The sequence below is a fragment of the Canis lupus genome, chromosome 5 (assembly GCF_003254725.2).
Source record: "Canis lupus dingo isolate Sandy chromosome 5, ASM325472v2, whole genome shotgun sequence".
Classification (NCBI taxonomy): domain Eukaryota; kingdom Metazoa; phylum Chordata; class Mammalia; order Carnivora; family Canidae; genus Canis; species Canis lupus.
In genome coordinates, this window is record NC_064247.1 from 10,924,614 (window position 1) to 10,936,717 (window position 12,104).

At 51.0% G+C, this 12,104-nt stretch overlaps 1 protein-coding gene across 6 annotated transcripts in view; it reads right to left on the minus strand.

Moving 5' to 3' along the window:
* Positions 1 to 12,104, minus strand: part of GRAMD1B (GRAM domain containing 1B) — a 236,148-nt gene that overhangs the window by 104,235 nt on the left and 119,809 nt on the right. The window contains exon 1 of one of the 6 annotated variants that reach the window (XM_049109842.1): positions 3,727 to 3,750. The exons of the other annotated variants lie outside the window; for them this stretch is intronic. The gene's annotated coding sequence lies outside the window, so the exon portion shown is untranslated. Of the gene's footprint in view, positions 1 to 3,726; positions 3,751 to 12,104 lie in introns of those variants that run through there. 6 annotated transcript variants of the gene reach the window in all.

Here is a 12,104-nt window from a genome sequence, read left to right on the forward strand (position 1 = left end):
CTATCCTGTAGCCAGAGTATTTTTCAAAAGCAAATTGACTAATCTCCTAAAAATCTTTTGATTGTTTCCAATATCTACATAATTTACATAACGTAAGCACCGTAGAAGGCTGTCGTAGGATGTTGATTCCTATGTCTAGTTTCATCAACTGCTCCTAAGGCCTGATCATGCCAAACTGCTTGCAGTGACCGGGGCTTTGCCACATTCATGCTGTCTCCTTCTCTTGCCTCACTACTGTTCGGTGAACAGCCATGGTATGCCAGGCTTCATCTCGTTTAATCCTCACTACAATCCTGCAGGGTCCATACTATTGCCCTGGGTTACAAATAAGGGCACGGAGATGAGGACAGGCCAAGAGAATCCGCTCTAGTTCACAGAGGCAGAAAGTGGCAGTGCCAGCATTTGAACGCAGATCTGTCCAACTCCAGTTCATAACATCACCTCTCTTCTCTTGTCCACCTGATAACCTCCCACTGACGCTTCAGGTCGCAGATCAAATGTGGCTTCCTTTTGAAAGCCCCCCTGCCTGCCCAGGCAACATCAAATACTTCTTCTGTGCTTCCCTGCTGACTTGAACTTCTGTTACAACCCCGATTACCTTGCACCATCATAATTTGTTTACTCATCTGTCTCCCCCCAAGAATCCGTGAACAACTGTTCACAGTGATTGCATGCTAGCCAACTAAAACTTCCACACTGAACTCTCTGCTGGCATATTACTGGCATTTAATAAACATTCATCAAATGAATGTATTGATGAATGCCTACCAACCTCTTTCCTCGAGGCTGAAACAGAAACTCTCAGGGCACAGTTTACAATCCATGTATCTTAAACCCAGGTACAACAGGACATCAGACGGCCCCCCTCTGAAACTGCAACCTTAAAAAAAAAAAAGAAAAGTAGTACCGTGGCAATGCAATAACAGAGCCTCAAAATCCAGACTCCAGGAGACGAAGTCATGCCCACAACAGCCCTCCTCTAGGAACCGAACACTCTAAATAGGTGGCATTGGCATCGAGAGTGATCACACTTTCAAACCAAAAGCTATTTCATTCTAGGCTAACTGAATCAAAGATATGTGGGGCTAAGGAAAATCCTGGGAACAGTACTTCAGAACTAAAAGGGAAAGCATAAGGAAAAAGGGATGCATTTACATATATTTAGAAATACATTCAAGTAAAATGACGTATTAAAGAAATGGCATCTGGGTGCCTGGGTGCCTCAGTCAGCTGAGCATCTGCCTTCAGCTCGCTTGTGATCCCGGGAGCAAGTCCTGCATCGGGTTCTCTGATCTTTGGAGAGCTTGCTTCTCCATCTCCCTCTGCCCCTTTCTCCTGCTTGTGCTCTCTGTGTCAAACAAATGAATAAATAAAATCTTTAAAAAAGAAAAGAAATGGCATCCAAGCCATATGTAAATGATGTACCAATGAGTCACAACATGAATTTTTACTCAACAGTTGCATGACATTGATACATTATCAGAGATTCCATACGTCAGCCATAACATGTAAGTTCTCTTTTAACCTGGGCTGCAAAACACAAATAGGCTCTTTATGGGAGCATGTGGATCAGGTAAAGTTTCTTAAAGCTGTGAGTTATAAACCTCCTACCTCTGATGAGAGCCATGGGTACTCTTCATAGAAAGCAATGCAGAGAGATATACCTACAGATGTATAGAGGCTCAGGGGTCCTCTCCTAAGGAGTTTAATGGTTCATGGGCCCAACTGAAAACACCTGAACTAAACTCCCTCCAAAGGGTTTGGGGTAGAGAAGGTTTAAGGAAAAGAATCACTGTTCTGGCGTTAAATGGTATCTGCATTCAATGACCAATCAGATTCAGTCTTCATGGTCCTGCAAGCAAAGGCTAGGCTCAGGAATGGCCCAGATCCAAAGCCCGCTTGTCCACCTGAGTAGATAATCTGCAGTCTGAGCTGGTGGATGGTAAAGGGCCTAAGAAAAATGGAGCTGTCTTTGTTTCTACCTCCATATGCAAATACAAATACACACCTCCTAACTAACTGCAGATAACTCCCCAATCCCTCCAAACTACAGCTTCCCCACAGCATTCACTACCACCACCCCCTGGGAGCCAGCTCCTTGATACCAAACCACTTACAAGCTCAAGAGCTAGTTGAGCTAGCAGGTTCATTAGAGGTCAGCCTGGTGAGAGACACACTCTACATCACAGACGGTAGCATTACAATCACAGAGCAAACTGCTTGGAGCAAACTGTTCTAGAGCCAAACCCAGTTACCCAGGCCTGTTCCTGTGTCTGCCAGTGCACGCTGCCAAGCGGGTACACAGCCTCTTGCACTATCCGTGTGCAATGTGGGTCCTCGAAAGTTTGTGCAAGGAGGGAAAAAAGAGCAGAAGAGGGGACGGAGGTGGGAGGGCATCTAGGGAGGCCTGCTATTTAGTTGTGCTCTCCCTAGCTCCACTCTTCCAAGAAAACAAAGTCTTTGATGAATCTAAGCTGGTTAGAACAGCTGTGTGTACCTTTCACCACTGTACAGACTAGGAGACTTAACCCAGAGAGGTTAAGTAACTTGGATCAGATCACACAGTGTGTGGGAGTTGGGAGGAAGGTGCCAGGAACCCAGATCGATGATTCGCAGAGATGAGTCTTAACCACTAGAACACAATACTACCCATAGCACCCTTGCCGCTTGGGCCTCCAACTCATTCTCTCTTCCACATACACCTGGGGGACCCAACCTGCTCCAGAAGTCTGAGCCTTGTCCAGTCTTGCATCTCTGAGACAAAGCCATCTGGCCAAAAAGGAACGCCCCCACACCAAGGGCTGAGAAATTCTAGCTCCCCCTGCACATAGGGGCTGGGGTTGGGGCTTGCAGACCCGGCCTCCTTAGAGCCCACCTCCACCTCCCCACCACAGCGTCCCCTCCCCCCCCCAATCTACTCCCAAGGGCTCAAGCTCCTGGTTTGGGAAAACGCACAGAAAAACAAATTTCAAATTGCAAGCAGGATTCAGGAGGGAGCAGAAAGCTGTCTCAGGAACGCCCTCTAGTGAGCCAGCAGGGTCCAGGCGATGGAGCACCCGGCCACATTCCCTGGAGGGGCCCAGACCCACACTTCCATTGGGGCATCAGATGAGTAGGTGGGAGGGGACACAGCAGCATCTGCCACTCAGAGACCAAAATCGTCGCCAATCCCAAGGCCATCATCTGCTGCAGGATGAGAGGCAGGCTCTGCTCTCAATAGTGTCCAGCCCACACTGACCCCACCCATTCCTTATACAACAGGCAGAGGGAAAAGAGAAGCAAACAGAAGGTGGGAAGGAAGGACAGGGATGGCACAAATGGATGAGGAGAGCACTGTGGCATGGGGTAGGGGCAGAAGAGGACACACCAGAAGGAGGGAGGCGATCAAAGAGAGACAGAATACAGATAAATGAAAACCGAGGCAGAGCTAACAAGAGAGACACAGAAGTCAGCCCAGACAGAACCAGAGACCCCCACCCCCACCCCGACCCCCACCCGCTCAGACTCTGGGGCACGTGAAGGTGAGGGTGTGCTCTGGAGGACCCAGCCCATCCTCCCCTCTCCTGAGGTGGTCATGCTGGGGTCCTCTCCCTCCACTGACACAGCCCCCCGACACTCAGGAGTGGTGGGCTGAGGGACAGGAGGGGGGAGAAAAGTGAACCAAAGGCAGAACTTGCCAAGCGAAGCCACTTACGCACAGTGCGGCCGGCAGCATTTCCATCCTACCTTTGCTGTGGCCATATCAGCCGGCTCCATGATCTCTGCTTGGCCTAAGGAGCAGCGGCACCATCCAGAGAGAAAAGGCAGAGTCACAAATGTCCACCCCAAAAGAACAAACCACCCCTCTGGAAGGTCAGGGGAAATAAGACAGCAGATTTCTATTCTCTGGCCCCTTAGGATGTCCTCTACTGTGGGGGGTGGGGGGGGCACAAGAAAGAGGCTTGGGGTCCCTGGCAAATCAGGGGGCTGCCTGGGTTCCCACAGACGCTCACACATCGGGCTGAGTCAGGGGGCGTCTCCCCTTGCCTGGGACTTCTTCCCAGGAGGCTAGCGTGGGTCTCCCAGGGCTCCCCCTGCTGGGGCCAGAGCACGCACGGAGATGGAGGCCCTGCCCTCCCATCACCCGGCCAACTGGTACCCACAGGTCAGGAAGAGGGGAGCGTGTGGGCAGAGGCCAGCTGGCAGGTGCTGAGCAAGTGCTGGGGGTAGCGGGTAGGGAGGGGGCTGGGGGGCTGGTGGGGGCGGCTGTGAGAACCTCAAGAAGGAGGTGCAGGCACTCAGATGGAAGCAGGAGGTGCTGTGCAAGGAGACGCCGGAGCCACAGAGCCGGAGCCCCGCACGGCTGGGTCGAGAATGCAGGGGGAGAGGAATTTGCCGGGTGAAGCCACTCACCTTGCAATAACATTCACACTCACTGAGGCCTACACAGGAGCCAGGAGCGGGCGGTTCACACCCCCCCACTCCACTCCCAGAGACTCACAGCCTCTGTCTAAAGGTACATGAGAGCAGCCGGCAGCCCGGCTGGATCTGCAGAGGCCCCTGGCTCTCTCGGAGCAGCCTGATTGGAGGAGCAGGATGACTTCATCCGGCCCCATTCATCACTGTAGGTTTCCTGCCCAGCAGGGACAGGCCGCTCTGCTTGCAGTGACTACAGCTTCCTCTCTGGCCCATTTTACTCTGGCAACCTGGGATAGGCTGTGTCAGCCAGAGGCCTCCGGGGGGGAAAGAGATCAGAGCACCCCAAGCCTTACAGCAAAGAGGGGAACAGGCTGCTCACGTTTCAAGGAAAGTGCAAAGCCTCCACTTAGATAAACCACGGTGTGTACATTCGCTGTGTGCATTGGCTGGTGCTGGTGCCAGCACAAACACAAGAGAGCAACACTCCTCAAAACCAGCAAGGGATGAGCTTGTGGGCTCTCCTGAACCACTGCCCCTCCTGCCAAATCTTTAGAGATAGTCTCCCAATCAAAGAGAATAACCTATGGAAAAGCAGGTCAGTATCGTCCAGCTTCCCCGTGAGCTCCAGCTCTACTGGCTCCTCCAAGGTGCCAACCTGGGTTTGCTGTTAAGATCCTTGATTCCTTGATGCTTATGCTTTCGGACCCACAAAATGTTAAAGGTGGGAGGGACTTTAAAGCTTTGGCTCCGCTTTTCAAATGAGAAAACGAAGACCCAGAGAAGAGTAAAAAGGTCAAAGCGAGGCCTGCCAACACTCCTTTCCCTATTCCAGATGGACTCATCCCTCAAAAAAAGTGAGACCCTGGGAGAAATCATACCCTTTGTTTAACTCCCCACCCCGCCGCTCCCCAATCCAGCTCCCAGAGCTCAGGAAAATCCAGCACAGCAACAGTTAAACAGAGAGATTACAATGTAAGAGAATTAAAATAGGAAGGCAAGGAACCTGTGATCGCTCACCCATCCCTGCCTCCCTCTTCCTTCCTTCCTTCTCTCTTACCCGCTTCTGTTCAAGCCTGATTTCACAACAAAACTGGGCATTCAGCTGGACCCACACGGAGCAGGGAAGAGCGGCCCCAAAGCATGACACCACCAACCATTCTAGTAGTTTATAGGGACTCTGTGCATCTGCCTTAATGACAGAACAGTGACAGCCACACTCCCATTTGTCTGGTGCTCCAGGGCATTTTCAAATCTGCTGCCTCATTTGATACTCGCAGGAACCATGTGAGGTAAGTTGTTCTCCCTTTCAGAGATAATTAAACTGAGATTCAGAGACTTTCAGTGACTTACCCAAGGTCACACAGCACAGTAAGAGCTGGGATTCAAACCTGGATGCACCGTCACCAAATCCCTTGCCACTGAACACTGTGCTGCAACATCGCCCACCAATTCATCTCTCCCAGCTCCACGTGTCCCCCTTCCTGTTCCCATTATTACAGACTCAGAGCAGATAAAAACCTCAATTAATTTAATATTTCCCTGGGGGACCCCCTTCCTTTTTTTTTTTTTTTTTTTTTAAGAAGATGGCAAACTGCAAGAAAATGCATTATCAGACAAAGGGCAAAAAAAAAAAAAAAAAATCTTGGGCATATCCAGAGGTTGGTGTATACATTTAGCAAATCTCCTGCATCCAATGGAAACAGCTTTGAAAAAGAATCATCAGGGGCTCCTGGGTAGCTCAAAGCAGTTAAGCCTCCAATTGGGGTTTCAGCTCAGGTTGTGATCTCAGGGTCCTGGGATCAAGTCCCGCATAAGACTCCTCCCAAGAAACTTGCTTCTCCCTCTCTCTCTGTGTCTCTCATAAATAAATAAAATCTTAAAAAAAATGAAGGGAGGAAAGACATGTGTTCCTGGTTCTAGCCACCATAAGCACTGAGTAGATCATGTCTCCCTTACCTACCCCATCTCACTCTATTATCCAAGGGGCACAAAAGTTCCATAAAACCAAATGAGAAAGGACAAGTGTAAAAGTAGTAGAATATAGCATTTAGGCCAATGAATTGGTTTTCTTTAACTCACTGTCCCATGGTTCTAGATACAATCAACTTGAATAGGGTGTGGGGCATTGCTAGGATGGCACTAGAGGTATCCCCTCAGAGCCCGCACAAAAAACCCAAAAGTGTGTGGCCTGTGCCAGTTCCACACATGTCATCTCTGCTCACAGGCCTGTAACGTTCCTTCTGGCTATCGCTCTGGCCTGCGGTCCTCTCTGTTCCTGGGCTGACAGTCAAGTGCACAAACAGATGGAGAGCAGAAGGCTAGTACCCACGAAGGAGGATGTTCTGTTTCATCAAAATCATGCGGGAATCAGACCCGTGTTAACAGGGCTCCATCCGATCTCCCGAATGACCAAGCACCTCAGTTCTTCACGGCGCCCAACCGTCACACAGCCCCGGATGGTGCACACAGAGGACAGGGTTTCGGAGGGCGGCTAGGCCAGAAGCACGCATGTGTGTTCTACAAAGCACTTTCTACATCCTGAACTCCTGCTGCGGGGAGAGAGCTGCTAGCTGCAGGACGGACAACGCACAGGCGGGGCAGGGCAGGGCAGGAGACAGGGGCATAACATTCGGTTTCAATGAGAAAGGGAAGAAGGAGTATGTCCCAGAGTCCAAAGATGATTCCAGGAGGAAAGACAGAAAAGAAGCCACTGAAAGGAAAAAAGGGAACAAAATGTGATGCAGGGGATCTAATTAAGAAGCCGCTGGACCCACACCTCTGCTAACCAGAGGGGAATCCATGTAAATAATTCCTCATAGAATAAATAACTCCTCTAGCCTACTCATTTACTCTTTGAACGAGAGACCCAGAAGCTTCCTCTTCTGCAACTTTGTTTCATTCCACTTTGCCTAATATTTAGTGAAAAGATGGAAAGATGGATAGAGAGACGGAGAGGGGGATGGAAGGGCAGGGAGCTCTTTGCGGTGTCATTTATCATGACATCGTTTCCTCTCCAGGGGGATCATTCACACTAATTACTTTACCCCAGGTGTTATATTCTAACTCCTTAATCACGGTATTTATGTAACACGTTTAAAAACCGGATACCTGAGGAGAGGCTAGAGTGAGTTCTGGCAGAGGTCGGGTAGGGTGTGGTGGGAAGTCCAGGCCCCCAGCTCCGCACACACAGCTCGGAGGAGGCTGGCCATGCACCTGCTCCTGGAGGGAGAGCCTCCTCCTCGGCCCCGGTGGGAGGGGCTGTGTGCAGCCCGCAGGCCCGCGCCCCGCTGCACCATGGGAGGTGTAGTTCTCCGGGCCCAGGGCCAGGCGCAGCCCTCTGCACCGGTCCCCAGCCCTCTGCACTGGTACTCAGCCCTCTGCACCGGTCCCCAGCCCCCGCCTGATGGCTCTGCCTGCCCCGAGGCCACAAACTTTGCCAGAAAGGCACCAGTCCTCCTCCCTGGAGTCTGACTGTAGACAGAAGGGACGGTGATGGAGCAGGGACAGGTTCGCAAATGACAAGGAGCCCAGAAATGCGAAGACCTTGAAAGGTCACCTGATGTCCTTGCTCCGTGTGTACCGAAGATGACGGCTTCTCTCTCGAGAGGAGAGACAGAAAAAGAAAGAGGAAGGGAGAATGAAAAGCAGATGAAGGGGACAAGGACTGAGTGTGTGCGTGTGCTCCCACCACCCTGCACGTCGTGATTCAGGGGCTGGAAGGTGACCTCTCCTCTCTCCCACAGTCGGGCCTGCTGCCCAGGATGCCTCTCGAAGCCACTCTGCTCGGGTATGAATTCTGACTCAACTGCCCACAGGCTGTGTGACCGCGGGCAAGTTACTTAGCCTCTCTGTGCCCCCAGTCGGCATCTGCAAGGCAGGGATGGTACTCAACTCAGGCTACGTGAAGAGAGCATATATAAGGTGCTTAAAATTGTGTCTTAAGTGCTCCATATTTCTTTTTCTATTATTCAGCGCTTTGCCCCTTGTCTTCCCCAGATCCAGGTGACCTCTCCTCCCCCCAGAGCACAAAATTTTATGTCCCCTGCAGAGCTGACAATGGCAGAGGCACGATGGACACAAACCCACCTGCTTTGTTTAGATGACTAAAGACATGAAAATGGGGGACAAGGGTTAAACTATATGTCGGCAAGTTGAATTTAAATAAAGTTTTAGGGCACCCTGGGTGGCTCAGCGGTTTAGGGTGGTCTTAAGCCCAGGGCCTGATCCTGGAAACCTGGGATTGAGTCCCACGTCGGGCTTCTTGAACGGAGCCTGCTTCTCCCTCTGCCTGTGTCTCTGCCTCCCTCTCTCTCTCTCCCTCTCTCTCTGTCTCTCATGAATAAATAAAATCTTTTATAAAAATAAAAAAATAAAGTTTAAAAAAATTTATTTTTAAAAAAAGGGAAAAAACTGGGGGACCGGGGGAGAAAAGGGGCAGAAAAGGAATGAGCACAAGAACTACAACCAGAGACACTTGCAGGGATGCTGAGCAGCTGTGGACACTAAGGGGGGGCATGTGGGGGGGTTGGGGGAGCAAAAAGCCATCAAAGAACAGTAAGAGTCCAGGGCCAGCCCGTCAGCGGTTGCTGAGGGAAGCTCCTATCTCATGTAACCCTCCTGAGGGTCTCTGCTGGTATCAGCCCCCTTCTGCATCTAAATTCCTCAGGGTAAAGCAACAAGAACAGGCAAAGGGAGGCCTGCCTCCCTCAGCAACCGGCAATTCCTGAGACCTCACAGGTGTATCAGTGATACCCCTCAACCGCAGCCTCTAGAGCTGGATGGGGCGGTGCTGCATAGGGGTTCAGAGCTACAGTCACATCAGAGCAGTGTGATCTTACCCAAGTTACCAAACCTCGCTAAGCCTCAGTTTTCTAATCTATAAAATGGAGGTAACAGTCATACCATTACATAGCAAAATGGTGAAAATTTCAATGAGAGCCCAGTGCCCTATACACACCAGGAAGAGTCACTAAGTGTTAACTAAAGCAAAGCTGTCTTCCTACCTTAAGGGCAGTCAGGGGTTTGGGAACAATGGGAATTCCGTGAGGTCCTCCAATCTCCCTCCATCTGCACTTGGTGCTCCTACGAAGCCAGCACCACCGCTCTGGTTTCACGAGCCTTTCCCTTCCTTGCCATTTCCAGGCCCAATGAGACCGCCTCCAGCCAGCAGCTGGTGCCTGTGCTGTACTTTCAAATGACAGATTTGTCCAAGTACTTGGAAAATGAAAAGGGTCACCAACGCATAAGGCAGATCGTGCTCGTACAACACCCCCCAACCCTGACCTCCCCCTCCCCACCCTCTGGCCCCCGCTTTGGGCTTTGGGGGTTTCCTCCCTACCTACACCCATACCTAGACCTACAGCCAGCCTAGAGAGCACTTCAGAGCCTTTCACAGCCATTCAGGGTGAGAAATGTCTAAGAAGCCACAGGGTTAACTGAGCAGGGGACTGCAGTGAGGGGAGAGGGGGCGAAGGGCAACGACACTGCGGTGCCTGGTAAATGGGAGCCACACACATTTCCACGGTGCCCACACACACCATCCCTTGTGCTGCAGAGGCAGAGAATGGAAGGTGCGAGGGCTGTCCGAACGCCACTGAAACATCCCTGGATGCAGGCCACTGGGGAGGCCGTCTAGGGACTACTGGTGAAGCTGAGGGAGAAACCAGACAGGATGCCTGAGCCCCAGACAGCGCAGCAAGGAGCAGCGGGCTCGGGGACACCCGAGGGCATCAGGTGCATCCCCCGTCCCCAGCAGCTGCCAGAATGGGCCATGGGAAAGGTAAGCAGGCAACTGAGGGGCAGTCTCCCAGACCGGAGTGATCTCCTACTGCTTTTGGGTTTCTTCTAGGGAACTGGGACCAAGTTTGAAAGTTGCAGCTATAGATCTCGGCCAATTCTCGGCCGGAGGCTGGGGGAGAGAGGCAAAGCCAGCACATGCACGTAAGGGGAGATGTGCGAAGGGGAGTGCTTCCAGGGACTGCTACCCTCTCCAGACTACTGTGGGCCCCAATCCCCCTCCAGGGATACAGGCTCCACCACGAGGGCTGTTGCAATCACATCAGAAAACAAAACCAGCCCCTTAAGCCACAGAAGCTGGGTCGGGTGGGGAAGAAAAGAAGGTGGGGAAAATGTCCAAGGAAGAACTCACTGCCCCAGAAGAATCTGAGTAGAGGGTCTAAGGAGAACATACAAACCCATCTGCACAGCTCCGCTGGCCAGCAAGTCTGCCTTTTCATTGGTAGGTCCCTTCTCAGAGCATCCTCGTCCTGTGAGGTGGGAGCTGTTGGGCCAGGTGGATGGTCCTGCCCTCCACGGTAGGAGTGGAGCCCAGGCCACTGGCCCTGCCCCTGCCTGCTGCCTTACACCGGGGTCACCGCTTCCGGAGGGACCAGGGGGCCACTCTCCGCTCCAGCAGAGCCCCTGACAGCAGGGGGTGCTGGCCAGCCCAACGGAGAAAGAGCAAGGGAAGGAAAAGAACTTTTGGAGCTCAGGCTAGCACCTGTAGAGGCTTCACCTGGTACCTGCAGAGAGGTCAGAGAGGCCACAGTTCTGTTCTGTAGTTTAGACATCATCATGAACAGAAAGAAAGCATCAGAAACGTACTGGAACTTTCCTGTAAGTAACCTGCCTGTTAAAAGCCTATGGTACTTAGAATCCACATCGGGCTCCCTGCATGGAGTCTGCTTCTCCCTCTGCCTGTGTCTTTCTTTCTGTGTCTCTAATAAATAAATAAAATCTTTAAAAAAAAAAAAAAAGCCTACAGTACTTAGAATCAACAAGGAAGAGGAAACATTAAAACAAAACAAAAACCCAAACAAACAATTTGACTCTCAGGCATATTTAACTGGATCATTCTGAATCACTGGGGTCTATTCTCTCCTCATCAATCTGTCTCCTGTTCCACCGGCTTGAAGCTTTACAACAGATCGTCTTCACTAACAGACTCGCCCAGACAGTCCGAATCTGGAGCTTCTGGTGCAGGTGAAGCAAGATCCATCCGACATGAGGAAAAGCAGAAGGTTCAGCACTGGGCCCCAAGGGTCCCAATTGCCACACGAACGCTTTCTCAAGGGGAAGTCATAAAAGGCTGCACGTAAAACTTGACCTCTGGAGGTGAGTATCAGATCTGTCACTTGGAAGGAAGGACGGTGGACAATCTAGGTTCCTACAGGCCTGCTGTTACAGCGAAGTAAGAAAGCACACGTAAAGCACAGTGCTGAACACATAACAGACTCAAAATAACATAATAATACCTCAGAACTTGTATTGTGCCCACAAAGTAAGTACACAGACATTCTGTGTTGCTTTGGATTTGCTCCTCATCTGTGTACATTTTCTGTAGTTTCCCATAACTCAAAGTTTTCTTTACTGACCGAAACCCCCAATTAATTTCCTTAGCAGGTTTCCCACTGTGGAAGTTATTCAGAGAGAGGCAGGTAAACACCCGATGTAGGTACTGGAGAACAAATTCACTAATGAGGAAGGAGCAGAGAGCATCAGCCTTCTTACATCCCTCCTTCGGGGATCTGTAGGTAGATCTTCTGTAGATCGATGCTCCACCCACCTTATTTATAAGGACAACCGACAGACATTCTTGGCCCCATGCAGGTCCACTCATTCATTGTTTATGATGCCAAAAAAAAAAAAAAGGAAATATGGGTGTTTCACTTCTACAGGGAAAGGAGTTAAACCAGTCCAGCTGTTCA